Source organism: Rhipicephalus microplus, chromosome 7, assembly GCF_043290135.1.
Source record: "Rhipicephalus microplus isolate Deutch F79 chromosome 7, USDA_Rmic, whole genome shotgun sequence".
NCBI classification, from domain to species: domain Eukaryota; kingdom Metazoa; phylum Arthropoda; class Arachnida; order Ixodida; family Ixodidae; genus Rhipicephalus; species Rhipicephalus microplus.
The window spans coordinates 166,742,664-166,757,961 of record NC_134706.1 but is presented as its reverse complement, the minus strand read 5'-3'; the positions used below and the strand labels follow the sequence as shown (position 1 = coordinate 166,757,961).

Below are 15,298 nucleotides of genomic sequence, written 5' to 3'. Positions count from 1 at the left end.
CCAAGAAATATTGTAGCATTATTGATAGCGGCGACGTAGGTTCCCGAATAATCTGTGACATTCCCGAAGTCGGCGTAATCTAAACGAAACTATATACTAAAGTGACAAAGTGACACTAACACCCAAAGTGACACTAACAACACACACACACCGATTGGGCGCAGCATCTCTCCACTCACGGCACGAAATTATGCACAACTGTCCCCGCGAAACATCACTTTATATCCTAGCCGCAATTTGAAGTTAAGACTCTTCACTGAAACAGCTGCTCCAGTATCTATCAGAACTATCGTAGGAAGTCCATTAATAAGCACAAGGACCTTATTTTGTGTCATAAAAATGGGTGGAGGCATAGGTGGATGTAGTGAAGAATGTTCGGCAACCTTACCTCCATTGGCCGCACCACCTAGTTTCCCAGAAGCGAAGAGGTGACTCGTCGACCAGGAGATGGTGAACAGAACCGGTGTGTTGCGGGGCGGCTTGAAGCTTCGCATGAAAGAAGGCAAATCGTTGCGGAAATTCTGATGGAAAATGCATTCCACATGAGTATCACTGTGGGTGGTTTGCTGGAAGCCGTCTCCAACGTACACGTCCCGCATCGAGTGCTTACCACTGCGCCAGCGGTTTCGTCAAAAAGAAGCTGATAATCCCTTGTAGTATCGCTGCTGGGGGCGATGCCTCTGACCACAGAATCGAGCCACATGTCCACCGAAACCACAGTTATAGCACACAGGGGCCTCACGCACATGGCCAAACCTTCCACAAGGCGCCATGTACCCATGATCGTCCCACGAAGACACCATTGTAGGTGGTTGGCGAGACGCGTTCTGAAAACTGCGGCGATGATGTAGGTTGTCGGTTGGAGGCTCTGGTGTTCTTGATTGGGGCTCATGATATAGCGTGGCATCAACGGCAGCACACATTGCGTTGTATGGCGGGGAGGGGTTGCTAGCATGTGCCCTCGGCGGGTTGACAGCATCACGTCGTCCAAGTTATTCGCGTACGATATGCCTGACCATTGAGGCAAGATCACAGGATGATGTTGGAGGAACGTCGACACTTGCAATGATGGTGACGTTGGCAAGTCTACCAAATTTGGGTGTGATGTGCTTAGCCTTCTGTGTCTCAAACATGCGGCAGTGTTAGATTACGACTGCTACAGGCGCCAAGGTGTCCTTGTCGATGAGGAAATTTTAGACATCCTCAGCAACCCCTTTGAGGAGATGCCCAACCTTGTCATCTCCTTCCATGAGTGGGTCCACAGACTTGCACAATTTCAGAATCTCTTCATTATATGTTGTGCATGTTTCACCGGGGACTTGAGCACGCTGCATCAAAGTTTGCTCAATGCGCTTCTTCATCAATGGGTCCCAGAAGCAGCTCGCTAATTCTTTCTCAAACGCTTCCCAGATCATTATTGTTTCTTCGTGGTTTTCAAACCACACCAACGCCGTCCCTTGAAGAAACTATCCGACATTTGACAACCACGAGGCCGCATCCCAACAAGTGTATTTACTCACACGGTTGAAGTGTTTCAGCCATTCGTCGACATCTTCTCAGACCCTCCCAGAGAAGCTTCGTGGTACCATGTGTTGGGGCCACGTAGCGCCAGACGAAGAGTGTGTGGTGTCGCCGTCAGCAATCGCATTTATAGAGAGTGGTGGTAGACCAGCCAGTGGGTGGTCTTGAGGTAGTTCTTGAGGTAGCGCTTCCGTGATCGTTCTGGGATCGCTCCGCTGTACCCAGCACCTCCTCCAATCTTGTTACGGTGAGATGCCTTTATTTACAAGAGATGATGAATGCGAGAGTCCAGGGTTATGGCAGACCATCGCTCGTGCCAGCCTCTTTCTATATATATATAATGCCACAGCTCGACCATTGCAGAAGACGCGTGCCACAATTTGCGTTCGTAAAAGCCGCCGAGCAAGTAGCAAGAAAGCCGCGCCATGAAACGCCGTCCCGCACGCGCCACGATGCTACGCCGCAGGACCGGCACGAGACTCGAGGGGCAGAGGAAGAGACCGACAAAGTTGTAGTCAGCAAGCAAGAGACATTTATTGGCTGACCATTTTTAGTTTTGAGTTTATGGGCACAAGTTCACCCTAAATAAAAAGTTTATATAGTACCAGGTGGTATATTTATTCGTAACAATCTGGTGGACGTGCTGGCTATGATTCCAAGCCCACCACAGGCAAGGGAGAGAAGCCCAGATCCCAGAAGATTGGAGCCAGCAGAATTGACGCCTGTGCACCAACGCATGAGTTGCTCACTACGTGGTGAGCAGCCTGGAGTTTGGCCCCCTAATTCACCCATCAAGACCTGTCGAGATCTCAAGCACAAGCGTCACTGCGATGGCCACCCAGTCGATGCCATCTCCATCTCACCTCATTGTGGATTCACCACGTACACCAGAGGTCTTCCACGGTGAGACCTTTGAGTACGCCGAGGACTGGCTTGAAGGCTTCAAGCGCTTTGCACGTTTGAATGGTTGGGAGGAAGCCCGTAAAGTTCGTTGCGTTTACGTCGCCCTGCAAGATTCGGCACGTACGTGGTTTAAGAACCACCACGAAACGCCCTTGCTGTCATGGGACGACTTCCAACGAGAGCTAATAGCAACCTATCCGAACACAGACCGCAAAGAGAAGGCAGAGGCTGCTCTTCAGGGGAGGAACCAACGGAATAATGAGAGCGTGGCCATGTACATAGAAGACATGTTGCGGCTCTTCCGCCGAGCCGACCAAAGCATGGCCGAGGAGAAGAAGTTGCGGCACCTAATACGCGGAGTAAAATAAGAAAGCTTTGCAGGCCTGGTGCGTAATCTACTGCGAACTGTGGCGGAGTTCCGGTCAGAGGCAACGACCATGGAAAGGACACTACAACAACGTGCGCAACTGTACAACAGAGACCTCAGCATCTCTTCAGTCAGGGCGGAGTCAACAACTCTCCCCACCAACATGTACGTCCTCCAGGAAATGGTGAGGGCTATTGTTAAGGAGGAGCTCCAGAAGCTGCAACTCCCCCAAAGTCCTCCAGTGATGCCCCCAATCGCGGACGTTGTACGTGAAGAAGTGCGGCAAGCAATTATTCAACCGCAGCCTCAGGTGCCACACCACACACAACCGGAACCTCAGCCACAGCTGTCGTACGCGCAAGTCGTACGGCAAAACATGAGACGCCCGAGCTTTGCACAAGCTCCCGTTATGCCACCGACCTTTCCTCGCAGTACGCCACCGCCGATGCCAGAAGCGAGACCCCGCAAAAGTGATCTATGGCACACGGCAGACCGGCGGCCCCTCTGCTACCACTGTGGGGAGGCAGGTCATCTTTATCGGACATGCCACTACTGTCGGGTCGGGCTACGTGGCTTCCCAGTGAATGCACCCTGCCCTTGTAACGATGAGCGCCCTTACGAAATCGAAGAATATTTATCTTCGCACTATGCCTATCCAAACACTCAGTGACATGAATCGCGGTCAATTGCACTAATGCGCAATAGGTCGCCGAGTCCACACCCATCATCTACTTTCCCAAGGCGTCGTTCACCAAGCCCATGACGGGAAAACTAGAACCAGCGACCTGTGGAGGCAGGGCCGCTGATTTTCGGAAAACTGAAAACCCTCCATCCCTAACCGGATCAGACGACGACACTGACACAATGACGAACAAGCGCAGTAATGGTGACGGGACATCCGAGCTACAAGTCAGAATTGACGACGTCGAAACCATAGCGTTAATAGACACAGGTGCAGACTACTCAGTAATAAGTAGCATGCTCACAAAGAAGCTGAAGAAAGTGCTCATTTATTGGACCGGACCGCAGATACGCACCGCCGGAGGGCATTTAGTCAGCCCCGTAGGATTGTGCACAGCGAGAACGGGAATAAGAGGCCATGTGTACGTCTGCAGTTTTATTGTTCTCCCCGAATGTTCCCGTGAGGCAATTCTGGGCATGGACTTCCTGCAAGCAAACAGTGCCATCATCGGCTTGCAGAAATCCCAAGTTTCTTTCTCTACAGAGAATGCCGTTGCCGTGTGTCATGCGGAGCAACCAATTGTTTCGTCTCTTCATATTGTGGATGAAGGTGTGACAGTGCCGCCACGTAGCAGCGTGACAGTTTCTGTGAAAAGAGATGTTTCTCGTGAATATGCCGGACTAGCTGATGGAAATATGGAACTACTACTCATGAAGGGGATACGCGTGGTGAGAGGTTTAGCGAACCTGCGGAACGGATATACTGATGTGCTATTGACTAACTTTGCCAACGAGGTACAGCATGTGGCGAAAGGAGCAGCCATAGCATCACTTCATGACTACGTACAAGTCTCAGATGTTTGCATCATAGAAAAAGTACCTACAATGTTCTCAACAGTGGACAGTGTCCTCGAGAAAATAGATATTGACTGAGGGCTTTCATCTCTGCAGAAAGACCAGATTGTGGAGTTCTTCAAGGAATTCGCAGAGTGTTTTTTCTCTTCATCGAAAGTCGGACATACGTCTGTAGCAAAGCACTGCATTGTAATCGAAGGGCATGTTAGACCAGTATGTCAGCATCCATACCGAGTAGCTCCGAAAGAAAGGGGGGCGATAAAGAAGCAAGTACAGGAGATGCTCGACGACGATGTCATACAGCCTTCCAAAAGCCCATGGGCATCACCGGTAGTACTGGTGAAGAAGAAGGACAACACCATGCAGTTCTGTGTTGATTACAGAAAACTCAACCTCGTCACGAAGCGAGACGTGTACCCACTCCCACGAGTCAACGATACGTTGGATCAATTGCACAATGCTCACTTTTTTTCATCGTTGGATCTAAAGAGCGGGTACTGGCAAGTAGAAGTGGACGAACGAGATCGTGAAAAGACGGCCTTTGTGACACCCAAAGGACTCTACGAGTTCAAAGTACTCCCATTTGGTTTGTGTTCTGCTCCCGCTACCTTGCAGAGGATGATGGACACTGTGCTCTCAGGCCTCGAATGGCAGTCATGTCTTGTCTATCTTGATGACGTAGTAATTTTTTCCGCTACGTTCGAGCAGCACGTACAGAGATTGAGAACGGTACTGGACGCTATTCGCACGGCTGCACTTACGATCAAACCCAAAAAGTGCCACTTTCGATTCCGCGAGCTTCGGTTCCTGGCGCACATTGTCAGTTCTCACGTTGTCTGCCCAGATCTTGATAAGATCACTGCGGTGAAAAATTTCCCAAGGCCAAGAGACAAAAAAAGCTATGCGACGTTTCCTGGGGCTTTGTGCCTACTATAAGCGCTTTGTTGAATACTTCTCCAAGATTGCAGAACCACTGACATGGATTTCGAAGGAAGCTGTGCCATTCTCTGGCAACAAGAGCAAGAAGACGCCTTCTCTTAGTTACGACGGCGTTTGCAGTCACCACCCTTACACGCTCATTTTGACAAAGATGCCAAAAGAGACATTCATATGGAGGCCAGCAACGTTGGCCTTGGTGCTATGCTTGTTCAATGGCAGAACGGGAAAGAAAAAGTTATTGCTTATGCAAGCCGCACTCTGTCGAAAGCTGAGTATAATTATTCAGCTACGGAAAAGGAATGTCTCGCAGTTCTATGGGCCATCGTAAGTTTTGTCCATATTTATACTGTAGACCATTCCGAGCCATCAGTGACCATCACTCATTGTGCTGGCTTGCGAACCTCAAGGATCCTTATGGAAGATTTGCTAGATAGAGCCTGCATCTACAAGAATATGACATCACCATAGTCTACAAATCTGGCCACAAGCACAATGACGCGGATTGCTTGTCACGAGCACCAGTCTAGACCTCGTCTCCTGAGCATGAACAAGACTCAGCATTTCTTGGAGCTGTGAATGTCTCGGAGACGGCTCATGATCAGTGAATGGACCCAGAATTACTTCTGCTCATTCAATACTTAGAGGGGCAGCAAGTCGAAGTACTGCGAGTTTTCGTCCGTGGACTACGTTCCTACGTCCTCCGCAAGAACAATCTCTACAAGAGAAACTTTCAACACACCGTTGAAACGTTCCTACTGCTGATACCATCATCACTGCGAGTGGAAATTTTAGAAGGGTGTCATGATGACCCATCGGCAGGTCACTTGGGCATTAGTAGGACTTTGGCGGGAATCCGCCAGAGATATTACTGGCCAAAATTGATGGATTCAGTGCAGCATTACGTAAGGTCATGTCGAGAATGCCAAACACGCAAAGTACCACTCTTAAAACCAGCAGGTCTTTTGAAACTGATAGAGTCACCGAAAGTCCCGTTTGAGCAGGTCGGAATGGATTTGCTAGGACCATTTCCTATGTCATCGTTTGGAAAGCACTGGATAGTTGTAGCAACCGACTACATGACCCGGTATGCCGAGACGTCATCTCTCACAAAAGGAACGGCAAATGAAGTGGCTCAGTATATTGTGACCCAGATAGTGCTGCGACATGGCGCACCTAAAGTCCTTATAACTGACAAAGTAACTGCGTTCACTGCCAGGCTAGTACAGTCTGTCATGAAACTAACGCACACCGACCAAAGAACTATCGCATACTATCCGCAAACTAACGGGTTAACTGAAAGCCTGATCAGGACGCTTGCTGACATGATCGCGATGTGTGTGGACGTCGAGCATCGAACTTGGGACACGATATTGCCGTATACTACATTTGCATACAATACCACAGTACAAGAGACAACCCACTTCACACCATTTCAACTTGTTTATGGTCGGACAGTAATAACGACATTAGACACGATGCTGCCTGTCAACAGCACGAATGAAGAGGACCCTGACATAAGCGAATATGTAAAAAGGGCAGAAGAGCCGCAACAACTAGGACGGAACCGCATCATTCAACAGTAGGACGTCGACGTGCACTGTTACAATCTAAGACGAAGGGACGTTCAGTACTCCCCTGGAGACCAAGTGTGGGTCTGGATGCGCGTACGTGCCTGTGGCCTATCAGAAAAGCTTATGCAGTGCTATTTTGGCCCTTACAAGGTTCTTCGTCAGCTAGGCCCATTAAACTACGAAGTGATCCCTGAAGGTCAAGTATGCACAACACGATGCAGGAGTCTCCCGGAAGTTGTACATGTGGTACGGATGAAACCGTACTACGACAGGAACTGAACAAGTGAACTGACTCACATCGTCTAACACAAGGACAAGTCCTATTGTTTAGAAACTGTCAGCCGGCTCTACGCATCGGGGCGATGCGTGCTAGGAGGGGGACTAATGCCACAGCTCGACCATCTCAGAAGACGAGCGCCAAAATTCGCGTTCGTAAAAGCCGCCAAGCAAGTAGCAAGAAAGCCGCGCCATGGAACGCTGTCCTGCACGTGCCGTGATGCTGCGCCACGGGACCGGCACGAGACTCGAGGGGCAGAGAAAGAGACCGACGAAGTTGTAGTCAGGGAGCAAGAGACATTTTTGGCTGACCATATTTAGTTTTGAGTTTATGGGCACAAGTTCGCCCTAAATAAAAAGTTTATATAGTACCAGGTGCTATATTTCTTTGTAACAATATATATATATATATATATATATATATATATATATATATATATATATATAAGAACTTATAACAAAGGTCGTAAGTTCGATTCCTGCTCAGAGCAAGTTGTTTTTTAACCCACTTTTTCTATTTCTTATTTACATTAAATTAGTTCTAATAACTTCCCCTGTACATTCTTTGACAATATTGTCTCTTAGACCCTATATATATATATATATATATATATATATATATATATATATATATATAATAAGGGAAAGAAGTGTATACCTAAGGGCTCGTTTTTCCGTGTTTTTAACACAATAATAATGAGATATAACAGACAGTAATGCCAAGGAATGTACAGGGGAAGTTATTAACATTAATGGAATGTAAATAAGAAGAAAGAAAAGTGGATGAAAAAATTACCAACTGTAAGCAGGAATCGAACCTACGACCTTCGAATTACGCGTTCGATGCTCTAACCACTGAGCTATTACAGCGGCACTCCCTCCATCCACTTTTTTGGGTTTATCTGTGAATTTAGAAGTAGGAGCGACAGTCAGCGCCATCTATAAGCCAAACAACGAGTGTGAAAACACTCTTATGCGCATGTTTGGCGTCACGTAGCACGTGAACTTATTATGAGCAGGCAGCTATTAATTGTCCCTCTTATACAACCTAAACACACCAAGTCTGCCAGTACGAGACCCTCGTTCAATGAAATAAGGGAAAGAAGTGTATACCTAAGGGCTCGTTTTTCCGTGTTTTTAACACAATAATAATGAGATATAACAGACAGTAATGCCAAGGAATGTACAGGGGAAGTTATTAACATTAATGGAATGTAAATAAGAAGAAAGAAAAGTGGATGAAAAAATTACCAACTGTAAGCAGGAATCGAACCTACGACCTTCGAATTACGCGTTCGATGCTCTAACCACTGAGCTATTACAGCGGCACTCCCTCCATCCACTTTTTTGGGTTTATCTGTGAATTTAGAAGTAGGAGCGACAGTCAGCGCCATCTATAAGCCAAACAACGAGTGTGAAAACACTCTTATGCGCATGTTTGGCGTCACGTAGCACGTGAACTTATTATGAGCAGGCAGCTGATTAATTGTCCCTCTTATACAACCTAAACACACCAAGTCTGCCAGTACGAGACCCTCGTTCAATGAAATAAGGGAAAGAAGTGTATACCTAAGGGCTCGTTTTTCCGTGTTTTTAACACAATAATAATGAGATATAACAGACAGTAATGCCAAGGAATGTACAGGGGAAGTTATTAACATTAATGGAATGTAAATAAGAAGAAAGAAAAGTGGATGAAAAAATTACCAACTGTAAGCAGGAATCGAACCTACGACCTTCGAATTACGCGTTCGATGCTCTAACCACTGAGCTATTACAGCGGCACTCCCTCCATCCACTTTTTTGGGTTTATCTGTGAATTTAGAAGTAGGAGCGACAGTCAGCGCCATCTATAAGCCAAACAACGAGTGTGAAAACACTCTTATGCGCATGTTTGGCGTCACGTAGCACGTGAACTTATTATGAGCAGGCAGCTGATTAATTGTCCCTCTTATACAACCTAAACACACCAAGTCTGCCAGTACGAGACCCTCGTTCAATGAAATAAGGGAAAGAAGTGTATACCTAAGGGCTCGTTTTTCCGTGTTTTTAACACAATAATAATGAGATATAACAGACAGTAATGCCAAGGAATGTACAGGGGAAGTTATTAACATTAATGGAATGTAAATAAGAAGAAAGAAAAGTGGATGAAAAAATTACCAACTGTAAGCAGGAATCGAACCTACGACCTTCGAATAAACCCAAAAAAGTGGATGGAGGGAGTGCCGCTGTAATAGCTCAGTGGTTAGAGCATCGAACGCGTAATTCGAAGGTCGTAGGTTCGATTCCTGCTTACAGTTGGTAATTTTTTCATCCACTTTTCTTTCTTCTTATTTACATTCCATTAATGTTAATAACTTCCCCTGTACATTCCTTGGCATTACTGTCTGTTATATCTCATTATTATTGTGTTAAAAACACGGAAAAACGAGCCCTTAGGTATACACTTCTTTCCCTTATTTCAGGAATCTTCGATTTGGCTTGCACTAGTTCAGAAAAGTGCAGGTGCAGAAAAAGCGGTGCCAAGCGGTGCAGTGAGCGTGCAGCGCCGGTCGAGCAAGTGCAGGTGCAGCCTCAACCACGCCTCGGCACTAGCCGACACTAGCGCGCGACGGCTACAGCCAAAACGAAGGCGTGAGTTGACGTGAGTGCAGGCCGGAGAACACCTTGTAGTGTAAGCCTAAAATAGCCGCCTCCGCCGCCTTGTCCGATCAATACACGGCCGTGATGGCACTTCTTGTGACTGCGATGGAATTGCTGGACTCGAGCAGCGACGACGATTCCGTCAGCGGTGCCGTTTGCAGTGACTGCGACGATGAGTACGACGATGCGTGCATCTTGGTCGCGTGCGCGTTGGTGCGCGACGATGCCAACCGTGTACCCGGGTACGAAAGCATTATCGGCAGGTACCATGAGTATGAATTCAAGCGCCTCTTCAGGCTGTCCAGGGAGACTTTTGATAGTTTCAGGGCCAAGTTCAAGACTTCAGCCTTCTACCCAAGGGCAGTGCAAGGCCGCCAACAAATCAGTGCCGAAAAAACATGCCTCATAGCGCTTGTGTACCTAGGCTCACAAATATCTATGTACGCCATAGGCGACAAATTCGATGTTACCGAGTCGTCTGTTCATGTTTGTGTGACACGGGTCGTTCACTTCTTACACGCTATTAGCGATGAGATAATTTGCTGGCCTAGTAGCGCGGAAGTGACCCGCATAAAGAACGGCTTCCTCGCCAAAAGTAAAGGCAAGGGCCCAAGAAACACCATCGGCTGTATCGATGGATCACACATCGGGATACTCACTCCAAGCGAATCTACGCAGTCTTACTTCAACCGGAAAAAGTGGCCTTCGATAATCCTGCAAGGAATCTGCGACGACAGGAACAAGTTGCTGAACGTGTTTATTGGGTTTCCAGGTTCGGTTCACGACGCCCGTGTCCTGAGGGAGAGCCCCTTCTTTGCACGCGCAATTCAGGAATGTGAAGACAATTATATACTGGGTGACAGTGCATATCCACTGATGCCATGGCTCATGACCCCATTCAAGGACAATGGAAGTTCTTTTCCTACGTGGAAAAAGAGCTTCAATAAACGACACAGTCAACAACGAGTGCTTATTGAGAACACCTTCGGCCTGCTTAAACAGCGTTTTAGGAGGCTCTACCTTGTTGATGCAAAAAGTGTGCAACAGTGCTGCTATATAGTTATGGCTGCGTGTGTGCTACACAACATGTGCAACGATGAAAGGGACTTCCTTGAGGAACTTGCAACGCTTCCCCAAGAAGAAGATGTGGGCAATGATGAAAGTGAAGGAGATTTTGATTGCAGTCTGCCAGGCTACAGTCAGTCTCTGCGAGAGTTCATTGCAAAGGAACAGTGCTAGAAGTTCATCTTTGCTTCGCGATTTATTCAGTGTGCAAATGTTTTGCGAAGTGGGGTGCCGCGTCTAGAAGCAATGTTTTTTTTTAACAAATTAGATGGAGTAGACACTGCTAGTGTTATAAAAGTTTATTGCCCATATTATAACCCGTCCTTATTTGAGAGTACGTCGATCAACCGATCGAATCGCTGCATGCGCTCATCATGCCGCTTTGCCTTTGCCTCTTCCCATTTTTTTCTTTCCTCCAGTTGTTTCACTGCTGCCTCCTCTTGCTTAGCTCTCGAAGCTTGCATTTTTTCTAATGCCTCCAAGAGCGGCGTGACTTGGGACCTACTCTGGCGCTTCCTTTTTGGCGTTGTGCTGCTCCGAACTTTGGATGCTGTGTTGCACTCGACTGGGACTGCTGCATCTTGAGGTGCTTCAGTGATGCTGGTGCTGTTGAAAGTAATTGTACAGGTGCCATGTCATTTCCAGGCTACAGCACAAATTAAGTAATTTTTACTTACTCTGGACTTGCACTAGGCAGGATTGTTTTTCCAGGCTCCAAGAGCAGCCTTGGATTTACACTATGTTCTTTTTCCAAGACTTCTGCCAGCTCTCTGTAATAGACACTATGAGAATCACTGAAGATATGAAGACACAATCGTAACTTACTCTTCATATTCACAGTTCACACGGTGGTGACCTGAAGAATTGTTGTCTTTTTTTGACTTTTTATATGCTCTGTCCAGCGACTTCCATTTGTTTTCCACTTGTGTGGCAGTCACGTTGCACAAGAACTCCGTATTGATGGCCTCAGCCAACTTCTTCCACAGAAGCCTTCTTGTGCTAAACAAAAAAGCAAAGCACAGTTAGTAGGAAAGAAGGAAGCGACGTAACGTGACCCAAGTCTTGCAGTAGCACATGAACCTTTCCTTAGTACTTCATATGTGTAGCTTTCAGGGATAATTGCTAGGGATGTTCGATTATTCGAAAATTTTGGATAATGAATCAAACAGCACTGTATTCGGTTCCTAAGTCGAATCGAATTGCACATATTCTAAGTAACAAATATTCTTTTAATAATCGGCACTGGCGGGAGAACCCCAAAACAACGAAACAGCTACAAGTCATTCTTTCAATCCCTAATGTGACCTGTACGCAGCCCAAGCTTTTGCAAGACTACCTACACTATATTGATTGTCGAATGAATGCGCTTCTGAAAGCTCCATTCTTGCTCAATTTTTACTGCACTTTAGCTGTATCGCATTTATCAGCTCCTGTCTTCGTCTTGTAATAACCAAAGGTGGGAACTACGAGTGCTTGCAGCTTCACGACTAGCAACAGATACAAGTTTTGCGTTTGCGTAAATTGTTCTTGCAGATGTAAATTTCAACGCCCATTGTTATCCGCTTTTAGTGCGCAGGCCATGTTGTGATGACGGGTTGATCTGCTCCGTTACATATTTAGTTGTATCTGCAATGTTTGGTTGTAAATTGTTTTGTTTTTGTGTCCCAATTTTATTTAAAGTGAGGTGACAAAGTCTCACGTTGATAACGCTAGTCAATGCCGTAGTTGAACCTACAATTACAAAATGTTACGAATATTCTAGTTCCTGCTGCATACGAGATTACCTTAGTTTTCGTAATTGTGGTATTTTGAGTAGATTCAAACTGACTGTAATGGCCTTTGTCGAAAGTTTGTGACTATTTGTTTCAAATAAAATGTTCTGTTCTAAGGCTGTTTTGAAAATGGTCTACTTACTATTCAAACAGTATTCAATTACTATTTGTATTCTATTTGGTGCCATTACTATTTGACTCTTACTTGATTAGGTTCCGAAATTCACTATTCACACACTTCTGATAACTGCGAACGTTCTTTTTGTGCGGGAAGCATTATGTTGGAGAAGTTGAACATTGTGTAAATCACTCTTTTGGATCATAAAGCTTCACTAAGGAGACAGCCATATTCTAACCTGTCTTTGCATTGTAAAACATGCAGCTGCGCAACCTTGTTTGCTGACACGACGGCGCAGTCTAGGTTCAAAGATAGGGTAGCACGTGTCAAGAAGCATATCTCTTTTAACAATGAGCTGCACCATCTTGAAAAGTGGCAGTGCGAGAGAAATGCGGACAGACAGTGAAGACACAAGGACTGCAGGGCGAGACTTGCTAGAGATGTGCCTCAGAATAACAACATGCAATTCCCTCTAGTGCAAATTCTCAAGGCAGCACTACACTTGCAACATGGCTTGAGCTTGGAGGTGCTGCACCTTTTCGGCAAGACAGCGGTTGTGCAATGCCCAACACAAAAGCACCGTCGCTGTTTTTGAAGATCACTTGACTTAATGAAACATTACGAATGCCTTCGTTGTGTATATATGTGCGTGACTATACATACTGTTTGTGTGTATATGTAAACGTATATGTCACAGTCAGGCGCATAGCCAAAATTTTTTTTCAGTGGGGGGGGGCAGTAAAATGTAAATTGCTGGCAGTAAAATGTAGGCAACAATAACCATCGCCATTGTGAACTTCATGCGCCCTTATCTTGTTGGTGCTTGCCTAGAGTGAAACGGAATAATAAAAAGCTGCAAATAATTTTGGACATAGGATGACATACCGAAGTGCCCTGGTTTTTCCCACCAAGTCCTTCATTTCCGAGTATTTGGCGATGAAGAACCTTGTTTTTCGGGCGCTCCAAAGCTCTTCCACATCTTCAGCCGACGCGGCTGCTGCTGGAAATGCGGCTAAAGCCCCATCGCTGTCAACGTCGCCGTCGCAGGCAGGAGAAGGCGTCGGCGGTTGTGCCGGAGGGGGGTCATTTTCACGATTCCCTGCCATGAACCGCAACGTAACGCGCTTGCCGTCTGCAAGGGCGAAAACCAAGATTAAAAATACCGACATAGCATAAGCAATGCTACGAGGCTGTTTGCTGACCGACTACGACTCCTGGCCGCTAACCACGTTTTTTGGCAATGCATGCAGCCTGACTTACCTGATGCCTCATAGACGTAACCGTTGGCGTCCGTCATAAATGACCCGTCGGGATTGTGAAGTGCCTTAACTTCCTTTTGAACGCCCTGAACAACTATTTGCAACGTCGTCTGCTCTGGCCTTGGGGGGACGCCCGCCATGCTGCACTACTCTGCACCTGCTTTGGAGTGCGTGCACGCCGGTACAGAACTCGTCAGGAACTAGGCTTACACCTAGACAAAACGAGGGAGCCAGTGCAGAGGGTGCGACAGAGGGCGCGCGCTGCTCCGGCAAAACGAGGACGAAGGTGCTGCACCCTTTGAACTGGTTCAGCCGGTGCAGCCAAAACGAAGAGACCATTCATTGAACGAGGGTCTCGTACTGGCAGACTTGGTGTGTTTAGGTTGTATAAGAGGGACAATTAATCAGCTGCCTGCTCATAATAAGTTCACGTGCTACGTGACGCCAAACATGCGCATAAGAGTGTTTTCACACTCGTTGTTTGGCTTATAGATGGCGCTGACTGTCGCTCCTACTTCTAAATTCACAGATAAACCCAAAAAAGTGGATGGAGGGAGTGCCGCTGTAATAGCTCAGTGGTTAGAGCATCGAACGCGTAATTCGAAGGTCGTAGGTTCGATTCCTGCTTACAGTTGGTAATTTTTTCATCCACTTTTCTTTCTTCTTATTTACATTCCATTAATGTTAATAACTTCCCCTGTACATTCCTTGGCATTACTGTCTGTTATATCTCATTATTATTGTGTTAAAAACACGGAAAAACGAGCCCTTAGGTATACACTTCTTTCCCTTATTTCATTGAACGAGGGTCTCGTACTGGCAGACTTGGTGTGTTTAGGTTGTATAAGAGGGACAATTAATCAGCTGCCTGCTCATAATAAGTTCACGTGCTACGTGACGCCAAACATGCGCATAAGAGTGTTTTCACACTCGTTGTTTGGCTTATAGATGGCGCTGACTGTCGCTCCTACTTCTAAATTCACAGATAAACCCAAAAAAGTGGATGGAGGGAGTGCCGCTGTAATAGCTCAGTGGTTAGAGCATCGAACGCGTAATTCGAAGGTCGTAGGTTCGATTCCTGCTTACAGTTGGTAATTTTTTCATCCACTTTTCTTTCTTCTTATTTACATTCCATTAATGTTAATAACTTCCCCTGTACATTCCTTGGCATTACTGTCTGTTATATCTCATTATTATTGTGTTAAAAACACGGAAAAACGAGCCCTTAGGTATACACTTCTTTCCCTTATTTCATTGAACGAGGGTCTCGTACTGGCAGACTTGGTGTGTTTAGGTTGTATAAGAGGGACAATTAATCAGCTGCC

The 15,298-nt window shown here is 46.4% G+C and overlaps 1 protein-coding gene across 1 annotated transcript in view; it reads left to right on the top strand.

The window, feature by feature from the left end:
* LOC142767919 (uncharacterized) overlaps nucleotides 1-15,298 on the top strand; it is a 235,887-nt gene that overhangs the window by 117,269 nt on the left and 103,320 nt on the right. The window lies entirely within an intron of this gene.